At 38.2% G+C, this 17,744-nt stretch overlaps 1 long non-coding RNA gene across 1 annotated transcript; it reads right to left on the reverse strand.

Moving 5' to 3' along the window:
* Positions 1–784: 784 nt before the first annotated feature.
* On the reverse strand, positions 785–12,776 carry LOC306990878. Its single transcript, XR_013795959.1, has 3 exons — positions 12,718–12,776; positions 12,229–12,409; positions 785–1,422 (listed from the first exon to the last, which is right to left on the reverse strand). It is a non-coding gene; the product is annotated as an uncharacterized lncRNA (long non-coding RNA).
* Positions 12,777–17,744: the final 4,968 nt, after the last annotated feature.

The raw sequence follows: 17,744 nt of genomic DNA on the forward strand, positions 1-17,744 counted from the left end.
CGGTTGGGTTTTCACCTATTTGACCCAAACATGACCTAAGCAAAACTTTCCTCAGATGATAATCAGACAAACATGAAAAAAGTCAATCTGGCAGGTTTGTCAGTTTTGTCAATTTCCACCATTGACCACAAACACAACCAAAAACCCCAACCACACCAGCCCACCAGAGTCAACCTGACAACCCTGCTACCATAGAAGCAAACCACAACTTATAGACTGTATGTTTTGCTACTTGACTTTAGTTGTATGCTTATATATCTATAGAAAAAGCCTGCCAGTACTTTATAATATACTAACTAATAGCAAAAATAACACACACACACACACACACACACACGCACACACACACGTATGCACGCACGCACACACACATACACACACACGCGTTGTGTTTTTATGTTTTATGGAGACTCTCCATAGACATAATGACTTTTATACTGTACAAACTTTATATATATTATCCCCTTTAATTAACACTACCTATAACCCTACCCATCACAGACAACTTTCTGCATTTTTACATTTTAAAAAAATATCACTAAGTATGATTTATAAGCTGTTTCCTCATGGGGACCAAAACAAATTCCCAAAAAGGACAAGGATTTCAGATATAGCCATCTGTGTAGGGTTTACCAGGACACACACACACACACACACACACACACACACACACACACACACACACACACACACACACACACACACACACACACACACACACACACACACACACACACACACACACACACACACACACACACACACACACACACACACACACACACTCTCTCTCTCTTTTAGGGGCTATTTATAAACTGACAATCATATATTACTTACATCTCATCAATCTTGGTTAGTCGTGTGTCATTATTATCTTTTGGGACAGTGCAGGTGCAAAGGGACACATTTAAACACGGTTTAGTATCGACTCTTCAACACTGAACTCTGCGCGCACACACACACACACACACACGATGATATGAGCCATTTTAACCACAATCTGCTCTCATATCATAAGACCAATATGTGTGACCTTTTATCGCATCCCATTTGCTGTCTAAGCAAGAAACATGGCTTAATAATTCCCGCTGTGATTAGTGTCATCTTTCAGGGTGTATTGAGAGACTAAATCATGCAATTAGGCAGTTCTTTTTCACCCCCAGAGTCAATTAGGGGACTTGATGTAGACAAGCTCTTTTAAAGTGCTTGAAAAGCAAGCTATGTTCTGTATTCTCTGTCGCGAGTACCCGAGATCAGTTCAGCAAGACGGCTTTTGTTCGACCCGGTCAGGTCTCCATTGGACGGATGAAGGGGAAATTCAGCCTAGGCTTTGTATGTCTCCAGGGGCGAGTGCCTTCACAGCACAGGGTCAGTCACTGAACACCAGAGGTCAAACAGAATGAAGCCCAGCAGTCCATGAAGCTGTAAGGGAAAATTCAATAGGTCAACAGAGATGGGAAAGGAGAGGGAGAGAAATTGAGAGGTAGAAAGCTCTGACTCAGCATTGTGGGAGGTCATTGAGGAGAATCAGGTAGAACAGCAGCTTGTAACACTGTTCAGAGTGTCACATTGTCAGGTGAGCTTTTGGCTTTGCTGTGTGCAGTAATATGCAGGGATATATGTCTATTTTGCTGTAAATTATTATGTAGGGGAAATATATATGTTTTAGTAATGCTAAGGTTCTACAATGGCTGTAAAAAAAGGAATGAATCATCATTCATCATTCTTTATCATTAGTGTGCATGGAACAAATAAAGTTCAGTACTTAAAGGGATAGTTCACCCAAAAATGAAAACTCTAATCTTTACTCACTATCATGTCATTCCAAACCTGTATGTTCTGGGGAACATAGAATCATATTTTTTAAAGAATATTGGTTGTAATTAACCAAAATGTTTTGGCACCATATAAAATAGACATTTCTCAAAATATCTTCTGTTATTGTATTTTCTCGAGTACAGATTGTGTTTGTTCCAGGCCATTTCTTTTTTGACTGTGAAACAATGAGCTGGGGCAGTGTTGCTAACCTTGTGGACAAATGAATCCCAAAAAATAGCATATGTGCAAGATTAGATTACAAAACCCGTATGGTTAGATTTTAAACGCGTGTATGTGTAGTGTACATCCAAATGCATAGTTTTAGTTTACTCCATGCGATAGCATAGACTGTAAAAAAATATGGATGTAGTGTCCGTGACGTCACACATAGGTTTATGAAGAGCATTTTTGAAGCCCAAAGTGGGCGGAGCCGGCCGCCGCCATCGCGTCACTTCCTGGATAACCGAAAATGGGCAAAGAGGCGGGATTAGCTGAGGTGACGTGACGGCTAACAGACAGCAGACAAACGGCTAGTAGTGACAGCAGCGGCAATCCACCTGTCACTCAAGTGGCCACGCCCTTAATTATGCAGAACTTTAAAAGCCCCCTGAAATCAAAATTTAAGTTAGGATGAACATGTTAGCCTTAAAGTCATAAATAAGCTGGTGTGTTCCAAAACAATGTCTCTCACTTCCGCTAAAATGGATCAGGGATTTTTATGACGTCACCACGAACTTCATAAAGTCTGGTTTGACCGGTTCACAAAAAAGAAGTTGTCGCGTCACGGAGAAATATGGGTTGGAGATTTGTGTTCGGTTGCTCAAACCCTCAAGTTTTATTCCGGTTTCAGATTCAGAATGAAATGGCTAGAATTTATTCACACCTCTAACGTTATTATTGAATCCAACGTATCAGGGCTCGGATTCGTTTCCATGGTGCTGTCAAGTATACGACTCTCAGTCTGTGAGGTAAACACTATTGGCTATGTGAAAAGGCGGAGGAAAAGGCCATCCAACATGTCCCGCCTTAGCTTCCTGTTTCAGTGGAAATTACCTCAACGCATCATACAAAGCTGCGCGTTTCAAGGTGCTTCAGTTGGCCTTTAAGGCTTATTATAATTTAAACGGATGAGTTATAAAAAAATTCACCCCCCTCACAGTTGTCATGAAGGGCAAAATTAGCTATATAGACCAACGTCACTTTTTGTACCAGACTGTAAAGATATTTTTTTCTCCTGTAAAGTTGGGCATATTAACATGGGGGTCTATGGGATTGACTCTCGCCTGTCTCTAGCGGCCAGTCGATGCATTGCAGTTTAAGTCATTAAGTCTACTCAGTTTCTTTTTTCGACTGTAAAACAACACACCTTGTGGACTAACTACTGTAATTACTGTAATACTGTAAAGAGTTATGTCACCCTAGCATACGCGTAAAATACAAAGTATATTTTAGGCATACAAAAGAGCTATAGAAGTTGTTCATAATTATTTATAAAACCAATAATGATGTCAAATAGGAAGTCCCGCCCCAAACTCGCCATTGTTTAGGCTAGAATGTGACATGTTGGAACATTGCGCAATGTTTTAAAGCACCACAGAGCCACATTGTTTTACACTTTTCCGGAAGAAATCCTAAGAATGGCTTAGTCATCTTTGCACATTAAACAGGAGCACTTGCGATAGTACGAAAAAATTCTGCACATTTAATGCTATTCTAGTCAGTCAGGTTTACACTGTTACTGATACATACTCAACCATCAAACACACACACACATGCAAAGAATCATGTGGGTGTTCAGTCAGTTCCTGTCCAAAAGTCATGGGTTTTAACATGCATTCCTCTTACATTACACACACACACTTTTCCCCACAGTTACAATGCTGCAAAACAAAGCAATAGTGGCCCGTAGTGACTGGGCTGCTGCCGTTGCCATGCAACCAGCCAAACGGAATCAGTAAACACTGTTGAGTCTGCGTGCAGCGAGAGTCTCGTCTCGGCTCGGCTCTTGTGTTTGTGCAATCCCCTGTTGCGTTCATGTCCTTTTCCATAAATTTGCAGGGCTGCACAAACAACAAGCACGCTATGCTGACAGAGTTCACTCACAGGTAAACACACACCAACACATTCACGTATACATGCGGCCTCGCGTACGTTAGAGACACTTCACAATGGTGTATTTTAAAGGGCCGATGGCCCCACTCAAGGCTGTGGTGTAGAGAGCCAGAACGCTTGGCTTTATGCCCAGACACAAATAGAGCAGTTCAGTGAGCACGTGCTCTCTTTCCCTCTCTCTCTCTTTCTACAACACTCTAATCTCCCATGGCACACTCATGAATGGCAGCAGGGGAAAGGTCAAGCCCACAGTATAGATAGGCTACACAACATTACCTGACACATTCATCTAAATTTAGATTTTAATTTACCGCTCATTGTTTCCATTAAACAGCCAATGGGAAAATGTAAGTATGCATGACCCCTAAACTAATCATCCTTTCCACATGATTACGATCAGAGAAGAGCCAAACACGTATAGTTTTTTAACACAATCTCTTTATTAAATCAGGAAACTATGCAATTTCACTGTAAAAAGTGAGTATGCGGTGAAAAGCTGTGATCATCTATAATTATATTTAAATGCTTTAGTCTCCCCTAATTTAATATGCAAGCACAGCAATAAAATGCCAAAGCCAAAAAAATAAACCAATGGTGTGCTTTGGAGGCAGGGCTATTTGTTTTTCTAGCCAATAGCATTAGAAGGGTGTGTTCAGGAAACCTGTTTAGCAACAGTTTTTTTTTTTTTTTTTGCAACAAGTTCCGAAAGTAAAAATCCAATTCATTTTCTCCACTGGGAAATTTATTTTTACGATTTTATAACTAATTTATAAACCGAGAAGAAAGAAAAACTGTGAGCTACAAGGTTGTGTCAATCATTATTTCAACTTATTTGTTAAAGGGCACCTATTATGGAATTTTGAAATTTACCTTTCATGTAGTGTGTAACATAGATCTAAGTGAACAAAAACATCCTGCAAAGTTTGAAATATGAAAGTGCACCGTATATAAAGTTATTGTCTTTCAAAAGTGAGAGTCGACTCTGAGTAATTTTTATAAATGTTAGAAGACCGAAGCTTTTTCTCTGACTAGATGACGTCAACTTGTCAAGTTATTTGAATACGATACGCCCACTTATTGCGCTCCAAGGCCAGGGAAAATATCATGGCGACGAGACGCTGTGTTCTGAACATAGACAGTATATAAACTGGACACAGCGACCCCATAGGTTTCAACGGAGAGAAATGAAGTCAATTAGAAGCACTCACTTCCTGATCGCAAGGCGAACTGCGCAGGCTCAAACTGAGCTTGACGACGTAGATGTGACGTGAGCAACCTGTAGGTCTTCTAGTAGCTGTGCCGAGAGAAATCTGAATCATTCCCTTCCGAATCCCGCAGAGACGGAGAGCGTGGGTATTTGCAGTCCATGAGCTAGCAGCGGGAGCAACTTTATCACTCTCTATGGGCTTCTCCCTTGACTTTATGCCTCCACGTCCTCCCCATTGCTTGCGAGCTTCTCTGCCTGTCCATACGGTAATTTTTCGACTTGTGCGACAGAGTCGCGCGGGTATGACGCAATCGTTAGCCTATTTTTACAAAAACTGCTTCTACGGGGCCATAACGTAAGATACAAGGTAATGGAGCCTTTTATACATTTTCGTGTTTCTTTAGAAATAAACAATGGACAAACGGTGTCTTTAAACGCCTCAGATGTAAAGTTATTCGCTGTCAAAGTGACGCCAAAATGAATGGGAGTCAATGGAATGCTAACAGCAGGTGGGGGTCCGCTAGCCAATGGCGGCGCCCAGGTCGGCTTCAATGTCTTTCGGAACACTGCCCCCCTGGTTCTGAAGTGCGACTCAAAAGCAAACTTTTTTCATCTGCCCAAGGAGGAGCATTTGAAGACTAAGTGGCTACAATTCACTATACCACAGAAGTATAGTCCGAGCCTTGTGCTTTGTTCGCGTCATTTTGAAGACGATTGCTTTTTAAATGCAATCAAACTTGGATTCGCGAGCTGGCTGATATTGAAGGAAGGTTCAGTTCCAAGTGTATTTGCATCAGCTTCCTCCTCCGTATCACAACCTGTAAGTGTTATTAATAATTTTTGCTTTTATATTTTATGTAGCATGCTTAATAATTATTTTGTTTGTTGTGTAAGCACCGTTTAGCTTCTAGGTCTTCAATGACAATTGTATTGAGATATGTGAAGTGTTTGTCGTTGTTTTCGGAGTTGTCTAAAGAATAGAGTAATAACTGTAACGTAACTGCATTTTTTTTGTGTGTAAAAACGTTATGTTTATGCATCGGGCTAACGCAAACAAAGACTGATTGTGCTTTTACAATATGAACTCTGGGCTATGCTCGCTAACATAACATTAAATTATTTACCTTATTTTTCGTTTTTTACTACAAACTATAAAGCAGTGGACTATAATCATTATTATAATACAATTTAATTGATACAAGCATCATTGTACTCCGTGTTAAAAATAAGTATTATCTCTGTAAACACTGCTGGGTCATCTGACCAATCAACGCAGATTAGCGTCGCGCAAAGGAGGGGTTTGAAAAACGAGTCGTTAAACGAATCATTTGGGAGTCGGTGAGCAAATCAGGTAAAAATAAATGCATATTATACGAAAACAAAAGTGTTTTTTGTCATTGCATGCATGTAAAACTGTTGTTGGGGACTCCCTAAACAACATTAGGAACATTTTAAATGTCATAATAGGTGCCCTTTAAATAATTGTGTTTAGTGGGATTTAGGGGGTTCAGGAGAGAAACTACATAATCCATGATTTAGCAGGGATGTCTCCACCAAAAGAACACTTTTTTCACCCCAATTCCCATAAACCATTGCAAAGGATGTAATTAATGCAGTCTTCCAACAGTCTCTACTTCAATATTTGTTGTATATATGCATATTTTGTAAGAAATGTAACATATATTGTTTCTATATACACAATCAACATCTTTAAATAAATAGTTTGATATTAATCTGTCGTTTTAAATATGATTATGTAATTCGCAATGCTTAATGGGGTTGTAGTTCTTTCCCTCATTAAAGTACTTAAGTACACAGTCTTTTTGTCAGATTTTCAAAATACTTTTTTGCCTCAAATACATGTTTGTAATATTGTGATGCTGGTTGGCTTGGTTCACAGTTTATAAATCTTAAACAAAGAATTTGTAAAAATCCCTGAGGGGAAAAATTACTGGAAGAAATACGTCCAGAACCAAGGCAGCTGAAAATAAAAAAAATAATAGATCTTACAATTAAAGGTACAGTTAGTAATTTTCCCCCTCATTAAATTGAATGAATCACTTAAATTAATATAAATTTAGAAAATTTTGTTGTACTCTTACTTGAGTTGATTGAAGACTTCAGTCTAATAAAAGCTTTAAAACTTAAATATAAAACGTTTAAAAATAAAACTTTTTCATGGAACTGGTCACCTCATGGGGGCTGCCATTTTGAGTTCACATGATCGCCTGAATACTACAAACCTCTGTTTATATGGAAAAAAATATTTGACTGCAATAAAAAAAGCAAAACACCGCACAAGTGTCACTTCAGGAAGCTGAACGTTTCTGAAATCAGAAGTCCAGCACAACCTTTATCTTGTTAACACCCTTGCTATTGGACACTTTTGACTGCTAATTTCTAGCTAAAGGTGTCAATATCCAAGACGACTATTATACTTATTCTCTCGCAAAATGTTTGCCTTCCCCAGAGAAACTTTGCTTTTGAACTTTGTCTTTGTGAGCGAACAAAAAGTGTATCAGGGGAACGCAAACATTTTGCAGGAGAACGCAAAGTTCCTCGGGGAACATTACAATTTTGCGAGACAACATCACCATGTCCCTTTAGGGGCACCGTACATTACATTGAGTGCACCTTTAAAAGTTATTTTTGTTAGTGTAAACTTAATGTATTCAAGGTGATTTTTAAGTTGAGATTTTTTTTTTACATTTCTAAAGTTCACTTAAGTTTTTAGTTTTTTAGTAAATTTAGCTTACTCTGTCTACATTATTAAATATTCATAGAGCCAAACATTCATATTGTTCAGACCCATGGAATTACCTCATAAGGCCAATGGCTGCAGTTTCATTCTCATTCCTCTAATAACTGCATACCACTGCCAGGTTTACAATGCACAGTTTATTTAATCTAGTTCATCAGTAAATTCTCTCCCTTGAGAGCAGAGAAGAACCAAAAATTACGAAAACTGGTTAACACACCCAACCACCATCATAAAGTTCATATTGAACATTTCCGGTACATCATGTGCATCAGTTAAATCTGTTGCTACATTTATTTGCCATGTACCGTACGTGCTCAAGAATGTTGATCTGGAGATTTAACTGAAGCACATGATGTACCAATGTTTCAAAGTCAAACTTAGCTTGTTCCTACGTATCAATGTTATCAGCTGGAGGTGCTTTACATCTGATGGGCAGGATCATTTTTCATGAAGGGGGGTAAATAGCTTATATCCGACAGCGGGGATGTTCTTGCATCGCCTCTTTAATTATTCAGTCTGAGAAAGCGATCCATTTGCCCAGTCAAATCCTGATACGAAGAGCTGTGCGACCACACGTCGTACATTTATGGCACATCATGTTCGGTGGCCTTTCCTGGAAATGCTGGATCTACTTCTCTCTTCTGATTTAAAACACTGCGGTTTAGAGTTTCTCTCAAAGCGATTGATCTATACAGCAATTTTGCTGCATTAAACATGCATGAATTTTAATGACTGATCTGAGCCAGGCGAGCGTGTAACAGTAAAGCCTGTTTAGCCATATTGAGCCAAGAGAACTGGATGCTTTTACGACCACCATGTTAAAATCCGTTTCGAGGAAACAGTTGTGCTCAGCTGAAAGCAATTTAACATACATCATAGGCCTGACTCATTTGCTTCTCATAAATGTGGAATGATCTTGAAATATGTCTTGAAAATAACAAAGTCTGGATTGTTAAAGGCACCAATGATAGCAGAAATACTTTGTAGGCATGGCGCCGTCAACATATGTTTCTGTTAAACGTTCTATGGCAGTCAATTACGTGAATAACAGCATAAGTTGTTCCCTGAAAGTGATGTATTTAGATTTCTATTCTATTTCACATTCTTTTCTCCCTTTTTGTTTTAGATAGCGGTCAGCAAAACCTGAACTGCATCTATATTAAGAGCAAAATAACAGGGTATATTTCGCCGTAAGCTCTGGGCCCGCGTCATCTCAAACCCCATTGCTGAATAATAGATGGCATGTGCTGTTCTCTTATTCCCAGAGGAGCTTCCTCTTCCCTCAGGCCCACTGCGATCACCTACTGGGAGGCTCCAGAACACGGTTCACTTATTGGCCAAATGGATCCCAGTCACTGCTGATATGCCTTTTTACTGCTCCAAAGACCCGGTCAAACCACACGAAATCTGCTGGGTTGTGGAATTGTTTGCAGCTTGGGAAAGAGTATTAGTCACAAAAAGACAAAAACATTCTGTAAAACGGGTGTTTCTTCTGACTTTTCACCTTGAGGATTTAAAAAAATTAACTCTATAGTTTATTTATATAGTTACACTCCTAATTTGTCCATTTAATTTGTATTGTATGTAAACATGTAGGCTATTGTGTTTGTTTAATCACATTCTATTATTACAGATGTGATAGAATTTACATAACAATTCTTTCTTTGTCTCATTTAATTTCATATCTAGCATTTTATATAACCTAATAATACTTTCACAAATTTCCCCCAAATTTGACTAAATTACAGCTTGATTGGAAATGATGCACAAAAATGCTTTGTTCACAAGTGAAATTTTCCATATTTTATTCAAACTCTTTACTTACAGACTTTTGTTTGGTTGTGGTAGAACTGATTCAACAAATGAGAGACTTACTCGTAATTTGTGTAAAATCCTTAACACACACACAATAAATATTGAAATTGTTTATGAAATCGTGTAATAAATAGTTTTAGGATTTTTATTTTTATTTAAAAAGTGGGACAAAATAATAATAATATAAAATAATAAAATGTACACATAAAAGGCAAAAATAATGTTTTCCAAGACAAATCTATTAGGGGAATTTTAGTTATGGTAGAAATTACATCACAATTGAGCGTAATTTTTGTAAAACTTTGACTATGAAGTTTTTTTTTCTACAACATGAAAGTAATTTAAAAAGAAGCAAAAAAAAAAAAAAAGAATAAAATAGTGTGACCTTCTATAAAGAAAAGAAACTGAATCAAGTTCTGAATCAGATCTGAATCTGAATCGGAGAACTCAAGAGTATTTTACTGAATTTCCACCGTCTGAAAACCAGGCGGCAGTTTGATGCCTGTTTCCTCTCACTGTTTTTTTTTTCTCCCTGTGGTTTCCTTCCTGTAATCTGATCTATGAACTTTTACTCTCAGCATTCCAGGAATAACCACCCCCCCTTCCACCACCAAAACACACATCCTCCACCGCGAGCCATGACGAAATTCTCCACATATTGACTAAATGACTCACATTCCAATCACTTTCACATTGGTGAACTACGATAATGTTGTTCTGAACCATGAGCAGCTCCATTAGTGAGTCCACGGCATAATACTGCACTCTAATCCTGCATTTTTATCCACTCGAGAGGCCCAGTCTCTAATGCAGTAACATGATAGGCGAGGACCGCAGAACGAAAGCTCGGTCGCATATTGAGCCAGTTTAGGTATGATCTGCAATCTTTAGTTGTAGTCTTAAGTCTTATCTCCAGCTGGCCAGAGGGAAAGGCTGTAACGGGATCCTGTCCTGCAGGAGAAGGGAAGGGTGGGTAGGTGGGTGGTCGGAGAAAGGCTGGAGGCATTTATGGCTGAGGGGGCCGAGGGGTCTGGAGACTGAGATTCCACCAAGTGAACCCCCCTCGGTGGAGGGGAGGGGGGCATTTGTGCTCAAGAGAAAGGGAGTGTGTGTTTGGGGGGGGGATAACGCATTACTGACATACCAGTGAAGAAGTCTGGTTTTCACAACCATTCTCATGTCTTGTTCTCACAAACACACACACGCACATTTTTTTTCTTTCTACCCAAACACTGTTTCTCAGCCAATGGATTAGCCAATGGTCAATCTCACTATAATTATTTTGGATGCTAAGGTCGGCATGACACAGTTGAACAGTCAGACAGTTTTCTTCCCTATTGTGACGTATATAGTGAAACGTGTTCTCAAACATGAAAAAAATGCAGGATGGGACTTGATTTTCTTCATCAGTGTAACGTCACTCCCCTTTGTAATCGCTCTCGCATGCATGTTTGCAGAGCCAGCTATAAGGAGGCCAGTAGACATGGATATAAGAACACTTTCCAATCACAGAATAAATTAAATGCTTATACATTACAATCGAGGGTTTATTATTGTTGCGATCTGAGAGAAGAGATGTATCAAGAGGGAGAGGAAGTTATTTTGATTAAAGTTTACAAGGGCACATACCGGTACATTTATTTAAAAAAAATTATGATGTGCACAGATAAATTATTTATAATACATATTGCTACATTCAATAAAAACAAGAATTGTCAATTTTGATTTCATGGTGACTTTAAATTTGTTATTGTGTGTGTGTGTGTGTGTGTGTGTGTGTGTGTGTGGGGGGGGGGGGGGCTGGTAAACCCTATGGGGACTTTCCATAGACATAATGCCTTTTATACTGTACAAACTGTATATTCCTATCCCTTACACTAACCCTATCCCTGAACCTGCCCATCACAGAAAACTTTCTGCATTTTTACAGTGTCAATGGCATCACTTAGTATGATTTATAAGCTGTGTCCTCATGGGGACCAAAAAATGTCCCCACACGGACAAGGATTTGGGATATTGCCATCTTTGTGGAGAAGTTTGTCCCCGTTATGTATAGTTTTACCAGGCCACACACACATTCCCCCTTTTTCTCATACTATGATATCTAGCACATACTCTCACCCCCACCAGGGGTTTATGATTGCTTTTAACACATTCCTTGCATGTGCTAATGTAAGATCGGTTTCACATACTTAAACTTAAAATCTCTGGTGGAAACAGAGATGAACCCGTTGGGCAAATGACTAACGCGGATGATGGAGTCTGTGGTTTTGAAAGTGTTGTGTTTCTCACATTAAGCAGTACGGATTGCTGCCTCGCAGCCATATCGTATCACTTCTTGCGAGAAGAAGATGGAAAAGGAACTGCTGTTCTAGGTGAAGGGTCAGTATTGGATTATAAAACAAGTGTTCTTACATGCGACGTATCCCATGTTTCTCTCTGTCCCGTCCCTACCCCTGCTGTATATTATTCATTGTCAAGGACAGCATCCTCCCTGGCTCTTAACCACACACACCTGTCACTCATCAGCCCTCATCACAAGCACTTGCTGCGTCACAAACCAGAGGCCGCGTTCGAAGGCCGATTGCGACGAAGGCTGTTCCAATTCGAAGGCTCCTTCAAACGGGTCCTTAGTTTCCCGTGCAATGAAGGAGACAACAGATGGATCCTTGCCTAGTCCAGAATTCATTGTGCACCTGTGGCGACAGGAAGTATTTTTTTAATGAGTAATTGCCTCATTACACTTTTAAAAGCAAGTATTGTGTTTCAGCTTGCTCAAACATCTAATGATACAAATGTAAAAAAAACACAAAAAAACTTCAAAGCGGTTTAAAAAGTTGACATATCTTAGCTACTAATGCCGAGTTCACACTGCACGATTTTAGCCCCGATTTTCACTCGCCGACAGGTTGAGAGATCGCCAACAAATGCCCAAAATTATAATAATAATAATAATAAACAAGCGTGTGAATTATTAAAGACTGAGAGAATCTGAGAGAATCACCGATGAGTCGTTGACAATTCAAAATCCTGCTGTGTGAAAGTGTTCTGACTGACAGTGACATCAGCGACGATTATCGACGGCCAATGAGAGAGCAAGATAGTCTACAGGCCAGCAGGATGTTCGGGGAGGAGTTATAGACCAGAATATCACTATTTTAATAGATATATTTACAATTATATCAAACAGAAACAAAGCACAAACATTTGCTTGACCAGCAGCAACAGCAGCACATTGCAAAATTATTTATTTACCCTCAACTCTCTTTGCAGAACACACAATCCTTGCTCCCCGTGTCTCCCCAACCATTTCATGTTTTTCTTTTTCTCCTTTTCGCTGCAAATCAGCGCACAGACAATTTGGATCGCAAGCTTCTTGCGGGCTATCATTTTAATTATAATTTCGGTCTCACGCACGCGTGATCTTGCGTTACTTCCTTATCACTTCTCGCGTGTGTTTGTGAAACGTAGTTGGCGGACCAGACAGAAGTTGTCTGCGATTCTTTCTTTTGTAAAGTCATGCGGTGTGAAACCCCCTGTCGCCGATCCATCATGCAGTGTGTGTGTGGACACAGCAGAAACTGAATGTTACCCTAATCGTGCAGTGTGAAAAGAAAAGTGACCCGTCACCTGACTATGAAAATCATGCCGTGTGAACTCGGCATAAGATGCGATACAGTTTACTCTTTATTATATACAGGAATGGACCATGGTGAACATGTAGACAGTTTGTGAACCCTATTTTGGGTTCACAATCCAAAATATCTCAATCCATCAAAACATTCTGAAATCATCTTCCAAAGTCTCTACTCACCTGCTGTTGTATCTGTTTCTGCTGTTCCAGTGTGTTGTTGATCTGCCGTCATCATTGTGTCTGTGCCATACCATCATCCTACATGTGTGTTGTAGGTCTAAAACATTGGGCAGTCATGAACTCTTGGATTGCAGGTCTGTTCTGGTCACGGATAGTATGGAAAGACTATGCTAAATGCATGTAGTGCAGTGCTAATTGACAATAATTAAAGTTAAGATAGTTAAGGATATGCTTTCCTTATCTTTTGTCGGTAACGTCAAAGGTTGTGCGTTCAATCAATCGATGCTGTATTTTATCTCATCTTGATCTGGTGGATGCCTAATTAGCATAACATTATTGAAATCCAAGAACAAAACTGGTGGATTTGACTCACAGGGAATGCAGAAAGTTGCATTAGATGAAAGTATAATAAATGCAAAAATATATATATACAGCACAGACTAAATGCAATAATGAAAAGCATAGTTTCATGAAGTGAATTATTGTTTGTTGAAACAATAAAAACCATCATAATCAAATAAAAAATAGATATTTAGAAACCAATAATAATATATCAATAAAATAAACATTCACTGTTAGTTGCATTAGATAAAAGCATAGTAGCCTAAATGTAAAATAAATGTCTAAAATACAACGCAGAATACATGAAATACAATGAGGAAAAGCATGGTTTCATGCAGTGAATTATTGGCTGTTGAGAGCATCAAACCGTCAACATAAGATAGACATCTAACAATATTATGTATTATTATTTAGAATAAAAAGAATTTTGATGTTGCTTCGCCACAATGTCCATTAAAAGCTATAAAATCTTGGTCATGAAGCAAAACCAGTTGCTTATAAACCAGCCTTATTGTCAGGTGGTTCTAATATAAGCCGAGTCTCAGCATATCTGATTTGATTAGTAAAGAGATCCATTTCCACAGGAAGTCATCCTACACCTCTCACTGTAGCACTTCCTGTTAGGGGCTGTACCAGAGGAAGTTGCTCAAGTTTCACATCAGAAAAAGTTGCATACCAGATACTGATATTGATCTAATCTGAAGAAGATTTAAAGGCTACCAAGCTTTAGGTTTTCACATATCATAAATGACAGCTCGCAAAATTGCATGCTCTGCCCTTTCGTTTCTGTGTCACGCCTCATAACTCTCCACAGGATACTGAATACTGCCACCCTCTGGAGAACATTTCGTTTTTGCTAGGACAAGAGGTCTCCTTTGAACTTTACCCTGAGGTCATGCCTGACTCTCATAAGCGCTGGAGTCCTGTGGGGATAATTACAAGAACAGACACCTCAGCAGCCGTGGTCCGTGGAAACACCAACACGAGCGAGCTCCGCTGTGATTGGTGGACGGGATTCTTTCAATCGGTCATGTTCTGAACTCTGACCTGCTGAGAATTTATAGTGAAGTAATAACACAATTCTAAAGTTGTCATAATGATATTTTGTTATATTAATTAATCTACTCAGTTTAAGAATTATTATTGTAATGCTCCAATTAATACGCTCATACAGATTAATTGTTGGATTTTAAGTAGGCCTAAATTATGATTAAGTAGGGTTTCAAAAACATACTGAGAATTGTGACGCACCAAATGAAGGAACATTTCATGAATAATATTTTTTGCCAGTTCATAGTCAAGAAGTAGTCGCACTGTTATCATGAAATGTTATTTTGTGGAATTTTATACACATAAAAAAACAATGTGTTCATAAGGGCCTGTGACAATGGCTAGATCCAAAATCACATAGCCTACTTCCCTACTAGGGAAAGCAGCTGGACGTCAAGCTCCACCCATTGGCACTGGGGTCTCTAAAATGTTCTATTTAGGCTATTTAAAAAATGTAATTGTGGTGCATTCTTAACTTATGATCATATGAACTTTATGATCCTTAAAGCTGCAGTCCGTAACTTTTGGCGGTTAATAAACAGAACTGCATGCGTCTTGCGGAAGAACATTGTAGCCGGAGCTACTTCCCAGACAGCAACATAGTGTCGGCCCAGATCAGGTGTTCTGACGGAACACCATACATCAGAATGGGATACCTTCGGTTAATGCGCATTAAATTTAAACCAGCATTTCAGCATACCAGATTACAAGCGGTAAGTGTTGGTGTATTATATCGCATATTATATACACATTACCTAATTGCATTTGTATTAAACCAGGGGCCATCAAAACAGCATACCCCTTTATAAACTGTATTTTTTTATTAATATACCCCTTTATAAACTGTATTTGTATTAAACCAGGGGCCATCAAAACAGCATACCCCTTTATAAACTGTATTTTTTATTAATATACCCCTTTATAAACTGTATTTTTTATTAATATACCCCTTTATAAACTGTATTTGTATTAAACCAGGGGCCATCAAAACAGCATACCCCTTTATAAACTGTATTTTTATTAATATACCCCTTTATAAACTGTATTTTTATTAAACCAGGGGCCATCAAAGAAGCATACCCCTTTATAAACTGTATTTTTATTAATATACCCCTTTATAAACTGTATTTTTATTAAACCAGGGGCCATCAAAGAAGCATACCCTTCACAAACACTGGTATGCAGTTTTGACAAAGTAGGCTAAATTGACAGAACACCGGCCCACATCTGGTCACATTGATTCCACACGGCCCAGATCTGGGCCGACAACAGTCTAAAATAGTCCGAATATAAACACGTATTATAGGTGTACCGTAGTGATTCAGGATAAGGATAATATGGATAATATGGATTCGTGATGTACTCGCATATTATATAGATTTTGTAAATATTGAACACAAAAAAAGTTACGGACTGCAGCTTTAAGCATTATTTAAGGTAATAATTATTACAGCTTGATTGGAAATAGTGCACAATAATACTTTGTTCACAAGTGATATTACCTTAAATATATATTTTTATTTTATTTTAGTCATCTCATAATCTCAACTTCTTCACATGACAGACATTTGTTTGGTAGTGGTAGAAATGATTTAACAACTGAGAGACTGATATTCATAATTTATGTAAAAAATAAATAAATAAATTACACACAATAAATATAGAAATTGTTTATGAAACTTTAGTATAGTGGACTTTTAAAATGTAATAAATATTTTTACATTTAAAAAAAAAATAGTTAACATTTTAAACAAAGTGGGACAAGTATAAAATAATAATGTAGGCTACACATTAGCAATTTTATGCAAAATTAAGCAAATTTAAGCAAATTTAACATTTAGCAAAGTAGCAAAAATAATATGGTTTACAAGTTTTATTGTAACAATATATGTGGAGTGTCACAGGGAAAATTGAGCCTTTATGGGCACGCTGTGTTGGAAGGAGGTCCCTGGATAAGGAGTTACCGGATCACAGCTCAAGTCTTCCATCTAGTGGTTATTTCCTTTCATTACAACACAGGAGAGCTCTACCCATCGAGAGAAGTGTAACACTCGCAATATCGCTTGAGCTGAATGGCGCTGTTGTGTCAAGAAACAGGGTCCCGTGAGTCACAATTGAGATTTGAGTTAGACTATAGTGAAAATAATGTATTAAAAACTCATAAAATAAATTAATAAATTTATCTTCTAAGGGAGTAGGCTACTGTAATATACATATGTAGCAAAATAATACATGGATTTTGATTCTAATTAAAATTTTGTAGCAACTCATGAATTAGCTTACTTAATTTGTGAACTGGAAATACTGCAATTTAATTATTTAATTAAATTAAATACTAACATATTTTATGCATTTCCAGTTTCAAAATAAACAATAAAAAAATAAACAATTAATAAAATAGAAATGCACTACCTACTACTCTAACATATAGCACATGGTAACTCTACTCTCTCTATATACACCACATTTGCCACTGTCCGAGTGAAACAACATAAATATCCATTGTATATAGTACGATCCAATATAAAGCTGCAAATTAGAGGGAGGTCCATCATGAGCAGATGCTTCTCTGTTGTCACACAATTATCAGATGTTATTCTCTGCATTGATCTTCTGACTGAGGTCATGAGAAGCTCACACTGAAGGGAGGATGGAGGCAGGATTCAGATTGTGAGTGCAGGGCAGCAGGAGACTCAATCTCCTGCTAGGTGTCAAAATTGCCCAGAGGGAGAAGAGGAAATGAAAGGGAAAAATATGTTAATGTTAAAAACAGTGAACGAGAGAGTAAACAATCGCTTATTATCCACCTCGTTTGTGAAGCTAGA

Source organism: Phoxinus phoxinus (genome assembly GCF_949152265.1).
Source record: "Phoxinus phoxinus genome assembly, chromosome: 22".
Taxonomy (NCBI): Eukaryota; Metazoa; Chordata; class Actinopteri; order Cypriniformes; family Leuciscidae; genus Phoxinus; species Phoxinus phoxinus.